The 21,686-nt window shown below is 37.9% G+C and overlaps 1 protein-coding gene and 1 long non-coding RNA gene across 2 annotated transcripts in view; one reads left to right on the plus strand and one right to left on the minus strand.

The window, feature by feature from the left end:
- Positions 1-21,686, plus strand: part of LOC140632512 (sperm-associated acrosin inhibitor-like) — a 124,278-nt gene that overhangs the window by 7,996 nt on the left and 94,596 nt on the right. The window lies entirely within an intron of this gene.
- On the minus strand, positions 2,211-12,203 carry LOC140632515 (uncharacterized). The gene is made up of 4 exons (XR_012030109.1): positions 12,035-12,203; positions 10,691-10,716; positions 8,609-8,739; positions 2,211-2,400 (listed from the first exon to the last, which is right to left on the minus strand). It is a non-coding gene; the product is annotated as an uncharacterized lncRNA (long non-coding RNA).

Genomic DNA, 21,686 nt, shown 5'->3' on the forward strand with positions numbered 1-21,686 from the left:
CTGAGAAAACAGTCAGATGACCAAGTCATGGCTACCAGCATAGGAGATGGAATAGGACTAAGATAGCAAGTGAAGACTTCATCTTGAGAATCATGAAGCTTTTGTAGTTTTAAAAAGGGAAATAGGTTTTGTATTCCAAGCCAAATCTGATTGGCAAGGCATACCTGGATTGTTATGTTGAGAAAGATTTTGAGACCACATAGAGTTCAGTGGAGTGTACAATCATTGATTCCGGATTACTGGTGCGGGCATGGGGAGAGGTGGGACGTTTCTCAATAGGAATACTATTGGCATTTTGGGTGGGTCATTTCTTCACTGTGTGGGACTCTTCAGAGCATTACAGAGCCTTAGTCCACTGAATGCAAGTAGTACCACTCCAGTCTTTGTGACAAGCAAAAGTCACCCACACATATTTTAATGGCTCTTGTGAGAATAGTACTACTCTACTCAAAAATCATTAGGTTTGACCAAGAGTGACTTAACTTGGATTTACCTGAGGAACTAGAGCTTCTTAAATTCTTTAAGACTAAGGGGGAATAAATGAGTTTGTTTTGTTTTTTGTCTGAGATCAGACTGAGTTTGCCATCAGGAATGGATAGTGATTGAGAATGGGAAATGAAAAGTCTCCAGAAAAGGGAAGAAGTGCCTATTGTGACAGAGAGTCAAGTAGAATGTAACTGGAAGTGATTCACGTGTTATTCCAGGTTGAGGAAAGAGTAGAGGGAGCCTGAGCAGTGGGGAAGGGTGTATTCTGTTAAACGTCAGTGTCATTTAGGGGATCCTCATCCCACCTTCAGGTTCCATTATATTTAGGTGACTCTTTGGTCAGTGTCATCTTTATCTGATGCTCTCAGCTGCCCTCCACTCCGTACCTCTGAATCCACCTAATAATATCAGTCACCTTAAATTATTTTTGGAACAAGGTATCATATGAGTCAATGAATGGAAAAATAAATGAGTAAAATATTCCCTATCCCTTAAGAGTTCAAATATCACCTATTTTCATATTCTTTTTCCCCCTATTTTCATATTCTTTTTTTCCCCTATTTTCATATTCTTAATGCCCCTTTCAATGTCTTGAAAGAAGAGTAAGAAAAGAGAGTTTTGAACAACAGGCATGATACTGTTGCCACTTTCCAATTTTGCATTTGTCAATGACCTCCAGCCAAAGAACACTAAAGAACATTAGAGTTGAACAAGTTGGGTTTATGGTATGTTGCAGAGAGAGAGAACACACATGGGAAGCCGTAGGAAAGCTCAGTGAAAGGATATTATAAAGGATTCATTGTAGGTTTTGGGATTGTTAAATTAATTTGGGGAAAATTTAAGGAAGACTGACTTTGCTGTAGATTGCATGCCCTCAATATGTTTGATATCTTAAAAAGTCTATTTAGAAAGAGGGAAGAATAGCCAAAGGCTAAAGTTGTAATTGGCAGAGAAGCAGTAATCACTTACATTAGTTAGGGGATGTTTGGTATTTCGTAGTTTGCATAATGTTCACATTTTGCCTGTGTTCAGGTGTGATTATGGAGTGATACTGTCTTAGTCTAGATTCATCTAGACTTTACTAGATGAATGGCTTTACTGTGTGTTAACGTTCTGTGAAATTGTTTGTGTTAAACAGAACATCAAGGCCTCACTGTGAGTAGGATAACCTACAGCAATGCCAAGGTTGGCTCCTAGAAGTTATGGGGTTGTTTTCTTACCCACGTTGTCATATTTTTAAATAATTATTCATTTTCTTGTTCCCTTGCAGGATTATAAAACTGCATAAGGACCTAGATCTGTTTTGATTACCACTGAGGTCCCAGAATTTAACCAAATCTCTGATTTAATTTAACCAATTCAACCCAATATTGACAGAGTAAATGAATATATTGTCCAATTAGCCTATCAGACTGTGAGTTGCTCAAAGCCAGAGTTCATTTTCTGTTCAGCTCTGTATTTCTAGAAACAAACACAATTCTGACGCGTCTCATTAAATATATCTTTTTTTTTTTTTTTAATTTATGATAGTCACACAGAGAGAGAGAGAGAGAGAGAGAATGGCAGAGACACAGGCAGAGGGAGAAGCAGGCTCCATGCACCGGGAGCCCGACATGGGATTCGATCCCGGGTCTCCAGGATCGCACCCTGGGCCAAAGGCAGGCGCTAAACCGCTGCGCCACCCAGGGATCCCTTATTAAATATATCTTGAGTTAAAGAGAGACTTTCCATTAGGATAAGATTTATTGATTTTTTAAAAATAAACTAATATAATGAATTCCACTTTTTGAAGGAAAGACAATGCTTAATTTAAATGAGTTCACTCCTGACGAGGAAAATCATGTCATATTCCAAACTTTTCTGGTGTTTCTGCATTTTCCACTGTGTTGAATTCTAAGAGTGAGTTTCAAAGCTCTAAGAGAAATTGATATAAATATTTAGAGACCGTTTGTATGCAATATATCCTTCCTTCCTTCTAAGCTAGCTGTACTCCAATAAGGATTTAAAGGAAGGGAGGCCTTGATTTGTAAATGCCTGACTTACAGATAACCCATAGCTACAATGATATGCTCTCCCTTCACTCTACCTTTATATTGGAGACTCCTCTACTTTATAATCATGGTGAAAACTTATTAGAACTTTTAGCAATGTGTGAACCTGTATATCAAGAAGTATTGGGAAGGACAATGATTCACTGAGGTACCCTTGGGAAATTTTTTCACTTTACCTTCTCTGTAAAATGACCACAATTATGAGTGCCAACTGAGAAAGTTCTTCGTGGCTCACTGTGAAAGTGCTCTATGAACTGCAAGCAGGAAGGATTTTTATTGCTGAGGGCAAGGGACATAGTGGTCAAAAGCAAGATAAAGACAACAATGTGGAAAACATGAAGAAATTATACTTTTTCACTGAAATATAATAACAACAGCAAGCCAATCACTCCATTTTGGCTAAATTATAGCTAATGGGCTTTTGCTATTGCATTTTTCATGAAAAAGTGGTCCATTTTTTTTTGTCTTTTTAAAGATTTATTTATTTTAGAGAGAGGAGATGGGTAGAGGGAGAGAAAGAAGGAGAGAATCTCCAGCAGACATCCTGCTGAGTGCAGAGCCCTTGGTAGGTGTCCGTCTGAGGACTCTGAGATCCTGGCCTGAGTCAAAATCAAGAGTTAGATCTTAACCAACTGTCACCTTAGTGCCCTGCAAAAAAGGAGTCCTTTTTTTTTTTTTTTTTAAGTTTAACACTAGCTACATAGGAGCTACTGGAAAATGATAAAAATGTTCATATTCTGCAAATACTTCCTATTTGACATTGGACAACAATTAACTTTGGAGTCTGTTCTTTTTTATGTAAAAAAGGGAATAATTATATTTCTGCCTACAGGTTAGTGGTATTGTGAGTCTCACAGGTGCTCTGTCTGGGAAAGTACTTTCCATGCTGTGGCAGGATTTATAATCATGTATTATTTTTGATAATACTATATTTTCCCCCCTTTTTCTGCACCTAGCACAGTGTCTCAAACTTCTAAGTACTTACTAAATATTCATGAAACAAATATGAGAAATTGTTCTAAAAAATTCTAAAACTCTAGCCAAGTATAAGATTCTAATCATGAGATAAGATAATACAAAGTTTAGCTTGAAGGTTCTGGATTCTCCCCTTGCTAAGCTATGGCATCTTGGATATGTCCCTAAATTATTCTAAGCCTCAGTTTCATCATCTATAAAATGGGAGTTAATACCAATACCTCCTTCATAGAATCATTTTGAATATTGAATGAGATAATTACCATGTACTAGCATGCACAGTGGCTGGCTTATAATACTCACAAAAGTTACATTCATTTATTTAAAGTTTCTGAAAATCCCCATCCTGTATTCTCTTTAATATATTTTGTATTTCTGTGTATATGTAATGAATATATTTTTCAAAATCTGATCATACTATATATATAATTTTATATCCTCATATTTTCTCTTTTTTAACTTAACGTATCCTGCTTATTTTTAGAGAACTATATAACATCTAGTAAAATTTCTTTTCATTATATATAGCTTGAACCTTTAAGCATGGTGTTCAGCCAGAGGTCTTCAGTGTGCCCAAGCAGATCAACCTTTCAAGTCCCCCAGGATGCAGAAATAAAGTACTGGCAGAACCTGAACTAGAGCTAGAAGGATGGAGGGAGGCACATATGCAAAGTATAAAGTTGTGCTTGGTCCCCTCATCTTATCATGAATGCATCCTGGCCCCACATTTGGAATGCCTCGAAAATCTGAGAAGAAAGAAACTTCATGTTAAATGCAACTGATGAATTGTTGAACTCTACCTCTGAAACTAATGATGTACTACATGTTGGCTAACTGAATTTAAATTTAAAAAATTAAAGTATAAAAAAAGAAAAAGTTACAAACCTAAAGAACAAACAAAAAACAGCCACAAGTTAAAAGAGACAACTGTGACAGCTGGTGGCTCAGATAATCTTATGTGTGAACTCTCTAGAAATGTCTAGGCATGAGAAGCAGAATGGACTTCTTAACTGCCTGGGACAAAAAGAAGATTGGCAGTAGGACATAGATGTATTAAACATAGGGGAGATGGATATGAACAAGGATATTTAAGTGGCATTGCCATAATAGGAAAAGGAGCATATTTTATCTAAGAAAATTGTATTTCCTCCAGTGCTACTAATGTCTTTGAACTTATCTAAGAACTATGTGGCAAAATGAAAACCTCAGAAAATACTAAATTTCTTTCTAGCAAAGTCAGAGGGCATTGGAGCCTTGAGATTTATAGAATTACCATAAATGGTGACACAATTGCCTTCCCCATTTCCCAAGAAGTATTGGCTACAGTTGTACTACAAATTATTGAAACCAATCATGTATTATTAGAATATTTAGCTTTTTCCTAGTATGTTACTCTTAAGACTATTACGCTGAACAAACCTATACAATGTTCTTTGACAACACCTTTAACACTTTCTAAGGATAGTACTCAGAATAGCCAAAACAATCAGAAAAAAGAACGAAGTTGAAGAATCTGCCCTTCCTAATTTCAAACCTTACGGTAAACTTCAGTAATCAAGGCAGTGTGGTACTGGCAAAGATGGATATACAGACCAAGGGAATAGAATTTAGAGTCCAAAAATAAACCCTTATAATTATGGTCAATTGATTTTCAACAAGGGCACTGAAACGATTCAGTGGGAAAGAATAGTCTTTCAATGAATGGTGCTGGGACAATTGGCTATCCACATACAAAACAATGAAGTTGGATGTCCTGCCTCGTACCATATACAAAAATTAACTCAAAGTCAATCAAAACCATAAGTATAAGAACTAATAACTATAAACCTCTCAGAAGAAAACAAAGGAGTAAATCTTTGTCTTAGATATGACAATGAAAGCATAAACAACAATGGATAAATTAAACATCACCAAAATTAAAATCTTTCACACTTCATAGGACATCATTAATAAAGTGGAAAGATAATCCACAGAATGGAAGAAAATATTGCAAATATCTGATAAGGAAATTGTAACCATAATATATATGGAATTCTTAGAATTTCACAATAAAAAGGCAAATAATATTATTTGAGCAAAGGTGAGCAAAGGATTTGAATAGACATCTATTCAGAGAAGATATACAAATGACTAATTAGTCCATGAGAAGATATTTTTTTCTTTTAAAGATTTTATTTGAGAGAGAGAGAGCATGAGAGAGAAATCATGAGCAGGGGGAAGGGCCGAGGGAGAAGCAGACTCCCCACTGAGCTGGCAGCCCCATGCATGATTTGATGCCGGGATTGTGACCTGAGCTGAAGGCAGATGCTTAACCGACTGAGCCACACAGATGCCCCCATGAGAGGATGCGAAACATCATTTGTCATAAGAGAAACCCAAATCATAGCACAAGATACCACTTCACACCCATTAGGATGGTTATTATTAAAAAGATGAACAGTATCAACTAGTAAGTGTTTCTGAGGATATGAGAAATTGGATCCCTCATGCATTGCTTGTGGGATTGTAAAATGTCGCAGCTGCTTTGAAAAACAGTTTGGCGACCTCTCAAAGTGTTAAACATAGAGTTATTATATGACCCAGAATTCAACTCCTAGCTATATATCCAAGAGAAATGGAAAGATCCAGCCAAAACCTTATACATGAATGTTCATAGCAACATTATTCCTAATAGCCAAAAAGTGAAAACAACCTAATGGCCATTAATGGACAAACAGATAAAAGCACTGTGGTATAGACATACAATGGACTATTACTCCACCATAAAAAAGTATGAAGAACTGATACGTTCTACAACATGGATGCACTTTGATAACCTTATGTGAAATGAAAAAAGTCAGAAACAAAAAGCCATATATCTTATTATTCCATTCATGCTAATTGTTCAGGATAAGCAAATTCACAAAGACAGAAAGTAGACTAGTGGTTGCCAGGTACTGGGGGGATGGTAGAAGAGATACAGTTTATTTTTGATGAAATTTGTTCTGAAATTAGATAGTGGTGATGGTTGTGCCACTCTAAATACACTAATGACCACTGGATTATATACTCTAAAAGAGTGAATTTATTATTTACTCTGTTTTTAAATTAAGACTCTAAGAATAAATTCTTTACGATGAGAGGTTATTTTTCATTTCCCTGAAGCCTTGGGATCCCAGGGAAGAAGGCAAACAGCAAGTTTGAAGGAAGGAAGAAAGGAAGAGCTAATAATAAATTTGGGAGAAAGGGTAGTCTCTACAGTTTTCTCTTTCCTCTAAGGAATCTCAGTGTGTTCCTTGGGATTATCATGACCACTACATTGGAAGCCTATGAGATGAGGTTTTGACATTGGCTGGAAGGTACTGTTGCACTGGTTGAGGATGACTATGGTATAGGTCATATGTCTGAGTGAAAGAAAGAGTTGGTAAATATGGAAGGAGAACAAGGGGCTAGAGAGGAAAGCTGATTGATGGTAAGGTGACCAGTTACTTTGTTTTGTCTGAGACCGTCCTGTTTTAGCACTCAAAGCTGCACACTCCAGGGAAACCCTCAGCCTCAGGCAAACCAGGATGGTAGGTTATCTAGTTGGAACCAACATGACAAGGACACTGATGGGCTATTATTTACTGAAGGCCTACCATGACACAGGCATTATGCTAAGATCCCTTTATGCATTATCTTTTTCAATTCTCACAGTCAGCTTCTCAGGTAATTACTGAGGTTAAGTTATCTATCCTAGGTCAAATAGAAGAGCCAAGGGGCACCTGGGTGGCTCAGTGGTTGAGCATCTGCCTTTGGCTCAGGGCATGATCCTGGGGTCCTGGGATCCAGTGCTGCATCAGGCTCCCTGCAGGTAGCCTGCTTCTCCCTCTACCTATGTCTCTGCCTCTCTCTGTGTATCTCTCATGAATAAATAAAATCCTTTTTAAAAAAAATGGAAGAGCTAAAATTTCAATCCCAGTCCATAGAGTCAGAGTCTTTAGTCTTAACCACCCACTCAACTGAAAGATTGAGCCAATACAATAAATGATAAAATTGAAAAACAAATTATCTATAAAGAGTGCTTTAAGTTTAAAAATGCTTTTTATACCCATGGTCACATTCCTCCCCTCTAGGAACTCATTCGTTCATCTGTGCATTCATTCAACAAGTCCTTATGGCACTTACTTGGCACCAAACTCTGTGTTAAGTGCTGAGAATAAGTCACAAACCTGTCTGTGGAGCTTATGTTTGGTGATAGGCCAAAAATTAAGAAACAAAAATATCTGGGAATTATGGCAAGAATTATGAAGGAAACAGAAGCACACAGAAACTATCAGAGGTAAATTGGTTTTAGGCAGGATGGCCAGGGAAAAGAATCTGTAAGGGAGAAGGATTTAGGCTGAAGCCCAAATAATGAGGAAGAACTAGTCCCATGAAAATCCAGGGAAAACACTCTCGTACGAGAGGACGATTTGCCCAAAGGTCCTGAAACAGCAATGAGCTTCTTATGTTTGAAGATACCAGGAAAGAAGAGTCAGTGTTGTCATAGCATATGTAGCAAGTAAAGCAGGAAATCTTATCTCAGACTTGTAGATGAGAACTTGAGGTAGGGTTATGAGACTTCCCAGTATCACTTAACTACGGGTCAGGCCTCAACCCAAGGTCTTCTGAGTGCTGAGACTTGTTGCTTTCATCTTATCTTGAAAAAGGGGATTTTCTTATGGCTATGATTTTCAAACATTTTAGGAACAGAAACCTTTTTTACATATAATCTCATATTAAAGCCTAATGTTTGAAACAGATAAAACCTGACTCCTCTCCTGGGGCTGGAGGTAGGGCTCAGGATCCCGGCTGTTCAAGTCTTTGGTACCCCCAACCCCTTTAGGTTCAGCTGCTGAACTGAAACCCTAGCGAGTTTTTAGTTCACAGAATCACATCTTGAATCACATCTTCACATACATTTGCCAAAATGTATAGAAGGGTTTTGTTTTTGTATCTTTAATTTTCATTCCAGTGTAGTTATATTAGTTTCAGGTATACAATCTAGTGATTCAACACTCCCATGGATTTTAATTTAGCTGCATATTAGCTTCTAAAAAGAAGTTTCTGTTTGGGGTTTGGTTTTTTTCACTTACATGTTAGCGAAGCAGTACACGCAGGAATTAGAATATGTAACATTATTAGAAGCGCATAATGGGCTGACTCTTATGGAGCATGTCTGTTTCCGTTGTATAAACGTCTTTTGATAATAACTGCATTGAATGTCCTAAAACGAAACTCACAGGTAAAACTCTCAATCTTGTAATGATTGGCTTAATGGCTTCTAATATAAGTTCCTGGGAGTTTTATTTTATGCAGACGAAAATAATGATAAAATATGTCTTCCTTCACACTTTAAACATCAAACTTCCTTATCTTAAATTCAGCAGCCAAAGCCTTTGGGATTTCCACTTTGAAAGGCAGCTGAAGCTATATAGTCCTATACTTTGGCTCTATGATATGATATGTATCTGTAACTTGTTAGAAAGGAAAGAGAACATTCAGGGAAGTTACAAAAATGCCTACAACTATTGTCCAAGTGCTTCTGGAATCATTTTAGTTCATCAAAACCCCCTTTCACTGTGGCGCTCAGATTAGAATACCCTGCATGGTCCCACTCTGCTATTGGCTATATTCCAGTCCTGAGGATTAGGAGGCTGGAGTAATGAGAAAAGATTATTTTCTCATTTTGTTTTTCTTCCTTCATAGTCCCAGAGTTGGAGTAAGCTGGATTTAGAGGACTTGACTGACAGAGTAGAAGAAGGGCTAGTCTATAGGTAGAAGGAGGGCTTGGAAAGTTCATGAGCACTATGTGATGAACAAATAAGTCAGCTGCCACAAATTTCTCCTTCATTGGCTCAAATCACAGTATATTCAGATATCCATAGATCAGGGTACTTCCCTGTCTATGAAACTTAAAAGGCTCTCATTACTGAAAGCAATGTTGGCCAACTTCTGTCATTGGTTCATTATTCCTTCCAAGTTCATATGCCATTTTTCTTTAAAAATATTTTTGGTTGATTGGGCTTCTTTTTTAAACTTGACTATTCACCCTAGAAATGTCCTGAATATGAATATCCATGATATCTTGGGTTTGAAGTTGTAATTATATTTTTTTCTAACACACGTTAAAAACTAACTATTACGATAAAAATATGCATTGTCAAATTAGCTAAAATCATCACTAATATTATTAGAAAGTTCTCAAATCACTTTTTTGGGAAATACCATTTATGTCTCTCATCTCCTCCTTTAGTGAGGAAGGCTACAAGGTTTGTTCAGGGAGGCTTTACCAAAAAATTGATTCTTTAGTGGATTCCTATAAGATGAAGATGCTTTCTAAAATTGTATAGGAGTATGAAAATGATTTAATTAGAGATGACTGTATACACAGAGGCAAAATTGAGATAGCATGGACCCCAAAATAGCTTAAGTTATTTATAAGGTGTGAAAGGAAATTCTCCTTTTAGTGAGAAAGAAGCTAGGTTGAAGAAGATATTGTAAAGGCATGCAAAAAGGTTTATCCCCACCAGTACTGGAAGTTATTATTCTAAAGAGATGTCTCAATCAGATTTGTATTGTAGAAGGCCCACACCTGTAGTGTGGAGAAGATGAGTACACACTTTTCCTATGAAGAGCATGGTATCAAATATTTTATAATTTTTAAGCCATATGATCTCTTTTGCAACTAGTCAATTCTGTTTTTGCAGCCTAAAAACAGCCAAAGACAATACATAATGATCATGGCTGTATTCCAGTAAAACTCTGTTTCCAAAAATATATGGCCAAAGTTTGCCAACCCCTGGATCCCACTCAGTGCAAGAAGACCCTTGGGTAGCCATTGCAATACTACAGCCAAGAAGTAAGGAGAACCTAATATGCAGGCAAAGCAATTAATTTAGAGGGAAGAAAAAAATAAAAATCAGAAATTAGGAGCTTTAATTGCTAGTGGTATATAGGATATGGAGGAGCTGTAGAGATAGGGATGGATCTTGGTTTACCCCAGGATCTATTTTGACAGAGATGGGTAGATTGAACTATATGTATTGCCATTATGCATATCAGAAATGCTCAAATAGTAACAATTACAAGTGGTTTAATACGGTGCAAACTAATAGAAATACTAGAAGCCTAATATTATAAAAAAATCACCCTCATGTAGGAAGTAGAAAACTTACCTTGAATAAATGGTCACCAAAAATATCTGAAACAAAAATGTTTAGGAAAAAGGATCAAGTAAAAAATGTAGTATTGAGTTAATTAATCCCTTAAGGAATCCCATATAAATTAATAACCATGAAAATTGTAGAAAAATATGTGGCTCTTTCACTCAAGATTTGCCCTGCCATGCCTCATTCCCAAAAACACTTCCCCAAACACACTTCGTGTCCTCCTTGAGAATTCAACCATAACCCTTTCCTAGGTTTAATGCTGAAGTTAGGAGAGATTTAAACCCAGGCTTCATCCTCTGGGACTCAGCATATCATCCACCACAGGATTGCTCAGATATTGTGCAGACCCCTTTCAGAAAAAGTCTGGTTCTTAATAGTCGGCCTGGCTACCTGCTCACAGAAATCTTAGACGACTGCTTTCTTTTTTGATTATTGCCTGTCTTACATATCCTCTTTCCAAACTCCATCTGCTTATAAAGAAGCTTCTTCCTCTGTCTGGGATTGCATTCATACCTGCTTACCTAAACTATTAACAGTTCTTATTACCTTCAAATTTCATATGTTACTTAACAGCCTTGAATTCTTTTAGCAGCTGCAGCTGAGTATCCTCCCTGCCTCCCCTTCCACTTTACTGCTCCACTGGCAGAGTTAGTTTCACCTCATGGGTTTCCCTTCCCATTTTGCTGGAGTTAATTAGAAAAGCTGAGCCCTCTCTTGAGATTTGATAACATCAGGTTGTGCTCTAATAGTAAGCCATGTTAGAAACTGATACTGCAGGGATCCCTGGGTGGCATAGCGGTTTTGCGCCTGCCTTTGGCCCAGGGCGCGATCCTGGAGACCCAGGATCGAGTCCCACGTCGGGCTCCCGGTGCATGGAGCCTGCTTCTCCCTCTGCCTGTGTTTCTGCCTCTCTCTCTCTCTCTGACTATCATAAATAAATAAAAATTAAAAAAAAAAACTGATACTGCTTTGTGTAGAAGGTATTTGAATACACACACACAAAATACCAGTGTGTGGAAGTATCATGGGAAACTATTAGGAAGAGACAGGAAGATAGATGAAACTTCTCATTAACTCAAGACCAAATTATTTGTCAAATAGTGATTATACCTCTCATCGATCATCCTTTAAACTATCTCAAATCTGAACCTGTCTATGGTAGAGTTTTGGGAATACAGAAAAATGGATTCACCACTGATATTCATTCTGGTTGAGGTAGTAAATTTGTCTCAGAGAAATTTCAAAGGTTCAAAAATACATACATCTAGAAAACAGTTATTGTTAGCTTGTTTCTTCCCTTAGAAGATCAAATGTTAACTTTCTCCCCAAAGTTCTTTGACAGATTCTTACATGAGAAATAGCCAGTAGCCAAAATAGCCACAAAGAAAGTTTTCATCTTTTCCCAAAAGGAACAATGTGATTCATCCACCAGAGTTCCCTCCGTCAAGAGCTTCGTAGTGGATCCTCGAAGGCTCAATTCTCTTGAACTGAGGGCTCTACCCACCCATAAGAACTTGAGACCCTATTATGAAGTCACTCTGTAAATGATCTGTTTACATGTGACACCATGGGCAAAGTCACCGGGTCATCAAAGACTGTGAACACTTCCCAGGCCAAAATATTTCATTTGTAATAGCTGTAGAGCTGTGGCATGATATCATTATTTAACATCGATTTGTTTGATTGTTAGATTATCATTCACTTCCACAGAAGTGCATTCCATTTTTTGACTAGTAAGAAGAAACAAATGTGAAAAAGATGAACTTAGAGTGAAATTTACGTGTCTGTCTTCAAAACACATGCTCACCGTCCCCCTTCCCCCCACCCCCCCACCTCCTCACCCCGCAAAGATTCAGATTCAGTAGGTCCAAAGTGTGACTCAGACACATCAAGCACATACATACACACACACACACAAATTGCATAAGAGTGTCTGATTTACCTCTTGAGAACCGATTGATTAGGATACCACAATTTTACACTAAAGGACTAATTTTCTTGGCCCTTTCTTTGTTTACTACCTAATGGCAATTTTTCTTAGTAGAACAATCTCTTTATCCTTTTTATTGCCATGGCCTTGCCTACTTTCCTAGTTCTAGCATCTACTGTTTTATTTATTTATTTATTTATTTATTTATTTAATTTATTTAATAATAAATTTATTTTTTATTGATGTTCAATTTGCCAACATACGGAACAACACCCAGTGCTCATCCCGTCAATTGCCCCCTTCAGTGCCCGCCACCCAGTCACCCCCACCCCCCGCCCTCCTCCTCTTCCACCACCCCTAGTTCGTTTCCCAGAGTTAGGAGTCTTCCATGTTCTGTCTCCTTTTCTGATATTTCCTACCCATTTCTTCTCCCTTCCCCTGTATTCCCTTTCACTATTATTTATATTCCCCAAATGAATGAGACCATATAATGTTTGTCCTTCTCCGATTGACTTATTTCACTCAGCATAATACCCTTCATTTCCATACATGTCGAAGCAAATGGTGGGTATTTGCAATTTCTTTTTTTTTTTCCATAGCCTTCACTTCTTTATTCCTCTGTTGATGGCGCTGACATTTTTAAAACTGGTTTTCCAGCCCATAAGTATTTTTTATTTATTTTTAATTTTTTTATAATAAATTTATTTTTTATTGGTGTTCAATTTGCCAACATACAGAATAACACCCAGTGCTCATCCCGTCAAGTGCCCCCCTCAGTGCCCGTCACCCATTCACTCCCACCCCCCACACTCCTCCCCTTCCACCACCCCTAGTTCGTTTCTCAGAGTTAGGCGTCTTTATGTTCTGTCTCCCTTTCTGATATTTCCCACACATTTCTTCTCCCTTCCCTTATATTCCCTTTCACTATTATTTATATTCCCCAAATGAATGAGAACATATAATGTTTGTCCTTCTCCAATTGACTTACTTCACTCAGCATAATATCCTCCAGTTCCATCCACGTTGAAGCAAATGGTGGGTATTTGTCGTTTCTAATGGCTGAGTAATATTCCATTGTATACATAAACCACATCTTCTTTATCCATTCATCTTTCGATGGACAGCAAGGCTCCTTCCACAGTTTGACTATTGTGAACATTGCTGCTAGAAACATCGGGGTGCAGGTGTCCCGGTGTTTCATTGCATCTGTATCTTTGGGGTAAATCCCCAACAGTGCAATTGCTGGGTCGTAGGGCAGGTCTATTTTTAACTCTTTGAGGAACCTCCACAGTTTTCCAGAGTGGCTGCACCATTTCACATTCCCACCAACAGTTTAAGATTTGTGTGGAATCAGAAAAGACCCCGAATAGCCAGGGGAATTTTAAAAAAGAAAACCATAGCTGGGGGCATCACAATGCCAGATTTCAGGTTGTATTACAAAGCTGTGGTCATCAAGACAGTGTGGTACTGGCACAAAAACAGACACATAGATCAATGGAACAGAATAGAGAATCCAGAAGTGAACCCTCAACTTTATGGTCAACTAATATTTGACAAAGGAGGAAAGACTATCCACTGGAAAAAAGACAGTCTCTTCAATAAATGGTACTGGGAAAATTGGACATCCACATGCAGAAGAATGAGACTAGACCACTCTCTTTCACCATACACAAAGATAAACTCAAAATGGATGAAAGATCTAAATGTGAGACAAGATTCCATCAAAATCCTAGAGAAGAACACAGGCAACACCCTTTTTGAACTCGGCCATAGTAACTTCTTGCAAGATACATCCACGAAGGCAAAAGAAACAAAAGCAAAAATGAACTATTGGGACTTCATCAAGATAAGAAGCTTTTGCACAGCAAAGGATACAGTCAACAAAACTAAAAGACAACCTACAGAATGGGAGAAGATATTTGCAAATGACGTATCAGATAAAGGGCTAGTTTCCAAGATCTATAAAGAACTTATCAAACTCAACACCAAAGAAACAAACAATCCAATCATGAAATGGGCAAAAGACATGAACAGAAATCTCACAGAGGAAGACATAGACATGGCCAACATGCACATGAGAAAATGCTCTGCATCACTTGCCATCAGGGAAATACAAATCAAAACCACAATGAGATACCACCTCACACCAGTGAGAATGGGGAAAATTAACAAGGCAGGAAACCACAAATGTTGGAGAGGATGCAGAGAAAAGGGAACCCTCTACTGTTTTATTTAACATAAAGTGTGTTAAATAACCAGGATGTATATATACATGGAAACTCAAGTTTATTATATGTGATTTCTATTATAGTACTTGGATTGCATAACAAGGGAGGGCACAGAGATCATGAAAGATCAATAATTCTGTATTAAAGATTCTGTTATAACTGGGTAAAATAGGGCTTAGTTCATATTGTTACTAAAACAAAGACATGAGGTTTAACTCTTAAGGAAGAATGTGTTATCCTACAAATATGATCAGTTCTCAGATTTCCCAGGAACACCAAGTTCTTCTAAGCACTAGGGGTTTGAAAAATAAAGATGGACTATCTTAGAACAGATCATTCTTACCACAGTGTGACCAATATTCTTTGCTTCACTAAACTTTAAGCAGGCTCCTGAACTTTCTCCTAGTGTCATGTGTACAATCCCTTCTAAAACTTAGTTTTTGTAAAAACCCTGCTAAGTCAGTTTAACCACAATTGTATTATGCAAATATAATTATTTGTACATGGATTGAGTAACAAAATTGTAAGATGCCTACCAGTCCTTTTTTAAAGATTTTATTTTAAAATCGTAAACTATTTAAAATATACACTGTGATGATTTGATGCACATTTACATTATGAAAGGGTTTTCCCCATCCAGTTAATTAACACATCCATCACATTGTTACCCTTCGTGTGTGTGTGTTTGTGTGTGTGTGAATATTTAAGTTCTAGTCTCTTAGCGGATGTCAATTATATAGTACAGTGTTTTCCACCATAGTCACCATATTTTACATTAGAACCTCAGCACGTTAGAACCTCAGCACGTAGCATCCTAGAGCTGAAATTTTGTTAGTATTATTGGCTGAATGTAAACCTGGGAAAACTGATTTCCAGAGTTCACCAACTTAACCACTGTATTATGTGGCTTTTTGGCTCAACATAAAGAGTTCACTGAGGACAAAGATGATCTTACTCATCATTGCATTTTGAGCCCTCAACCCAGCGCCCAGCTCATGATGCATGAATAAGTGCTGATTAAGAGATTGTGAGCAGACAATTTTCCAAACATTCAGCATGTCAAATAATGGACAGTACTGCCTTATGGAGACCTGGCCATATCATTTTCAGGGCTACCCAAATGGAAACAAGAGTCGAATGACTATCTCTCAGGGATATGGAATGAGATTCCTCTCCGAACTGAAAGTTGAAAGATAAGACCTTTCATATTTTTCAAGATCTGAGAGTCTGTGACTCTATAATTTCCCAATAGTCATAAAAATGTGTTGCCACAACGTCTTTCAGGAGAAAAATATAGTTATCCTTCTGTGAGGTGACATTATCTCAGAATCCTCTGGGCAGAAGACCGTGCCGGGGCTACTGTTGCCGTGGGCAAGGGCAAGAACACCAGAGCAAGGAAGATCCAGAGGCTGAGGCAAGGACTTAGAACAAGAGGGAAGTGCTGTGCTTATGGGGCTGAAATGACCAGAGTTAGTGGGATGGAACCAAGACAGCCGATCTGGCAGTGCCAGCCAGGCCTCTTATACTTGCACTGTATTCGAGCAAGAGAATTCATCTTGATTACTAAATTGCCTCTTAATGATTTAAGATAGCTAAAGAATGCTAGACCTATTTGCTGAGTTGTGAAAAGTCTTAATTTAGGAAAATTAAGTTTAGAACCAGAAAGTGGAAACAGATTCCTCAAACCCCTCAGGAATACCCTCTGGGCTGCTGGTATGGATTTTAAAATACTGAAGCCCAGAAGAGTTGATTTAAACTCATAGCCTGACAAATGTTGTTTCTCCTTGATATTGGTATTGAGTACTGAATTGATGACAAGGCCTTTCAATGTTTTATAGGGACAAAAGGTGTGAGGATTACCAAAATACTACCTATGTTCCTATAGAGTAAGGGACAGGCAGGGCTAGGTGGGGAGAGATAGGTAAAGGGCTACAGAATCAGGCTCACAGAAATCCCCAAAATGCTGAGGTGTAAGGAAACCAGAAACAAGGGAACAAACCAGACCATCCTGCCCTAGGTGTGGGTAGGAGAGAGTGTCTTTTTTATGACAGTCACCTGTGACCAACAAAGAAAAACCAGACCCTAAAAAGAAATGAGCATTAAAGATATTATCATCAGTTCTTACTCAAAGACATCACAAGAATGACAAAGCCCCAAGCTCCCTCCTCAGTCCTAAATTAAAGACTGTCAGTAGAGGCCCATGTTGGCAACCCTGTTAGGACCCCCTCACTCCTGACAGCTCTCTCTGCACTCTTGTTTAATAAAACTATATCACTTTACTCACTCTCCTTTCTTGATGAGATTCATTTTCCAACTCCATAAGACAAGAACCTCAATCTCCTGCTTCCCTAGAGCTACTAGTGGTTTTCCAAGCACATTCTAATGATGATGATGATGATGATAACAGCAGCAGCAGCTACAATAGCATTTATATAACTTAACATTGTTAACATTGTGACATGTTTTGGGTATTTCCACATGCTATTAACCTTTATAACAGGTTTTTAAAGTTTTAACTGAAATTTCCAGTTAACTGGGGCAGCCCGGGTGGCTCAGCGGTTTAACGCCGCCTTCAGCCCAGGACCTGATCCTGGAGACCCAGGGGCGAGTCCCACGTCAGGCTTCCTGCATGGAGCCTGCTTCTCCCTCTGCCTGTGTCTCTGCCTCTCTTCTCTCTCTCTCTCTCTCTCTCTCTCTCTCTCTGTGTCTCTCATGAATAAATAAATAAAATCTTTAAAAAAAATTCCAGTTAACATATAGTATTACTTTCAGGTGTACAATATAGTGATTCAACCCTTCCATATACCACCCAGTGCTCACCACAAGTGCCCCCCTTAATCCTCCTCATCTATTTCACCCATCCCCCCACCTATCTCCCCTCTGGTAACATCAGGTTGTTCTCTATAATTAGCCATCTGTTTCTTGGTTTGTCTCTCTCTCTCTCTCTCTCATTTTCCCTTTGTTCATTTGTTTTGTTTCTTAAATTCCACATATAGATGAAATCATATGGTATTTGTCTTTCACTGACTTATCTCACTTAGCATAATACTCTCTAGTTCCATTCATATTGTTGCAAATGACAAGATTTTATTCTTTTTAAAGGCTGAATAATAATTCATTACATATATACACATCTATACACACATAAATATGTATATATATGTATATGTATATACGTGTATATATATACATATATATGTGCATGTGTGTATATAGATATATATATATACACATACATATATACCATATCTTCTTTATCCATTCATCAGTCAATGGACACTTGGGCTGTTTCCATAGTTTGGCTATTTAGGTAATGCTGTTTTAACACTGGGGTACATGTATCCCTTCAAATCTGTATTATTGTATCCTTTGGTTAAATACCTGCTAGTGGGCAGCCCAGGTGGTTCAGAGGTTTAGCGCTGCCTTCAGTCCAGGGCCTGATCCTGGAGACCCAGGGGCGAGTCCCACGTCAGGCTTCCTGCATGGAGCCTGCTTCTCCCTCTGCCTGTGTCTCTGCCTCTCTTCTCTCTCTGTGCCTCTTATAAATAAATAAATAAATAAATAAATAAATAAATAAATAAATAAATAAATACCTACTAGTGCAATTGCTAGATAGTAGGATAGTTCTATTTTGAACTTTTTGAGGAAACTCCAGAGTCGCTGGAGGTTTATTAACCCACTAGTAAAAAGCAGTAACAGGCCCACCTATAAACACTTCTGGTTAGTCTTCTAACGAGCCCAAAAGTGGCTTAAAACGGAACCATTATTAGTGAGATTAAGACTGTAACTTCATCAGGATGTCAACATTAAATGAACAGTTCATTAAAAGTTTTTGTTAAAAAAACAAACAAACAAAACCCTTCCCGAATAGCAACGCCAAGGAAGACATGCCTGAAAGGCATTAAAAACACCCTTGTGAAAAAGAAAAAAAAAAACACACACCCTTGTGTGCTCACTGCCGGCCGCTAAAGAAAGACACCAAGGAGAAGAGGGTGGAGGCCCCCCCTCTGAGGGCTTGTTGGAGCAGGCGTACTGGATCACGTACTCCCGGTAGATCCGGTGCCTCTCAAAGATCACAAAGATGGAGGGGTCAGACATGCTGTTCACGCAGCTGTCATAGAAGTTGCCAGAAGTTGTTGCTTTCCAGAGTGGCTGCCCCAGTTTGCATTCCCACCAACAGTGTAAGAGGGTTCCTGTTTCTTCACATCCTGACCAACAGCTTTAGTTTCTTGTGTTGTTGATTTTAGCCATTCTGACAGATGTTGGGTGATATCTAATTGTATTAATTTTGAAAAGTAGGTATTACTGGTACCATCTTTAATCTTTGCAAAAGGAGATCCTTTACCCTAGACCCCCAAGTTTTAGGGGGCTTCTCACTGGCTCTTCTCCAGCCATGTCTCTCCTCACAAGAATAAGAGCTTGTATGTAAGTCAAAGACCTTCTAGACTATACCTTGGAGCCCTGAACTGAACTTTCTTTCCAAACAGACTTGATCCTGCTTACAGGGCTTATGTGAATTTCTTCCTCAGGTCCATTCTCCCCAGAATGCACAGCTATCACCCCAATATGTGACCTAGGAGTAACTGACAAGGTTTGGGTGAAGATTGAACATGTCAGTGCTTTAGTGTGCTGGTCCAAGTGCACAAGGCTCTTCTTGAGGCATGAAAATACCAGGGAGGAGAAGAGAAAACCAACTACAGTCCAAAAGAAAGACCAATGCCTTAGTGCCACCTTCTTTTGTGCATCTACATTCTGGCAAGAAACTGAGAATTTTAAATTCAACCTGGACTTTCACATTGCAATGATGCTATATTTGCCAAGGATAGAATTTTATTTAAATTTATTTAAATATTTGAGCTAAGTGCATTGTAGACATGTAGTACATTGGCTTCCATTTTAATTCTAGCCCTGAGGCCCCAAGTATTATGAATGGGCCTGGCTATTATTCCTATTTTTAAAATGTGGCAGCCATTCTGAGATGACAAGTGACTGGTTTATGGTAATAAGCTGAGGTGGATTTGAGGCCAACACTCTTTTACATGAGCACTGGTGCCCTTCCCACCACACTCTTTCTATCACATACGTTCTGACAGGACCCTCTTTTCAACTCAATGAAGTGCGGTTACTTCTATTTGCATTTTTGCCAATTGATGACTTCTGACTCAGAAAGCTAAATTAACTGGCCCAGAGTCCACGACACAGACAGTCCTTAATCCATGTTTTGGCTCTAATTCCAATGCCATTTCCATCTGCAAAATGGGGGTGGAAGTACCTATTTCATATAGTTCTTAATAATATTAAGTGAGTTTGCATAAACAAAGGACTTAGAATAGTAGATGGCAGATAAAATGGTCTTTAAATATTTGCTGTAATTACTCCTTCTGACATTCTTGTTGGAAAGTGATGTTTTGAGGCACAGATATGTTTAGACGCTGCCTGCTTATGATGCTAGGTGTTGCAAGATGGAGGCTGAGTGGCTCAACACTGTACATTTTGGTCTTCACTACCCTGGGGGACCTTCATAGTCTAAGGAATGACCCAAACTCTATCCTCTCTTCTCAACCAAATACTGCTTGCTTCATGTTCAGTGAACTCTTCACCTAAGTCAGGGTAATGTATTTTGATGCGTACATCATGTACTCTACTGCCTCTCACGGTTTACTCAGAAAATCTTATTTATTTCACAACACAGGCTTACCTATTCATCTCACACTCTTTTGTCACCCCTTTTGCATCATATCAGCCTACATGCTTCGTAGGAAGGCATAGATCAACAATAGTTGAGATCTATGGAACTCCTGGATAATTGCCAGAAACCCCCTGAGTACCCTGAATGTGGTTTACCTTTTAACTCTTGCAATCTTTTGAGGTAGACACTATTAACATTTCCTTTAAAAAAGGAAACCTAAACAGAAAAAAAGTGCGTTTTCTAAAATCATATAGCTAGTAATTGATAAGCATATTACTGGAACCCAAGTCTGTGACTTCAAAGTACATATTCTTCATTTCTATGCTAATTTATTATTCTCTTTCACTTATGAGGCACAGCCTCAAAGGGAATTTAAAGTGTCACTTACATTGCCTGCCCATTAGTTGAAAGTTTTTATTACTGTGTATGAGAAGTCTCTAAAGAATATTAATAATTTTCATACTGAATCAAAATAAAAAGATCAGATCACATTCTTTATCCACTGATGAATAAATAAAGAAACATGGCATTTTATAATTATACTTTCTAAATGTTCTAGAATTTTTACTATGTACAAAGGGCTATAGCCTATTGCAAAAATTATAGCATTTATGTTCATAGCAATTCAATGAGGTAAATATAATTATTCTCATTGTGTAAATAAATAAACAGGTCCAGAAAATTAAAATAATGTGTCCTTGTCACACATCAACAAAGCTGGGAACTAACAATTCTTTCTGACTCTAAAGCCAGTGCACTTGGACGCTATACTACATTGACTGCATTTAATAATGGTTTGAATCTAGAATTCTTTCAATAAAATCAACTTTGACACTTAATAGGGTAAATACTCAGGTACATAACAAAATTATGTGGCATATAAGATTTATCTCTGATAATTCTAGATAAATGATCTAAATCATATCTTTTACATATTAAAAGATGTATGGCAGAGCTTTTAATTTTGAGATAGAAAAATTCATCCCAATTATGAGATTATATAAGAGTAGTAATTCTATACCATATGTTGTGAAATGACCATTTTCTTTAATCAAAACTAATGTTAGGGAGGTATATTGGACTTTTGCTTTGCTTCCTCATCTGTGCCAGCTGACATGGGGTTCCCATCAAGGCTTCAAATCAAATTAATCAGTT

The sequence above is a fragment of the Canis lupus genome, chromosome 4, assembly GCF_048164855.1.
Source record: "Canis lupus baileyi chromosome 4, mCanLup2.hap1, whole genome shotgun sequence".
Classification (NCBI taxonomy): domain Eukaryota; kingdom Metazoa; phylum Chordata; class Mammalia; order Carnivora; family Canidae; genus Canis; species Canis lupus.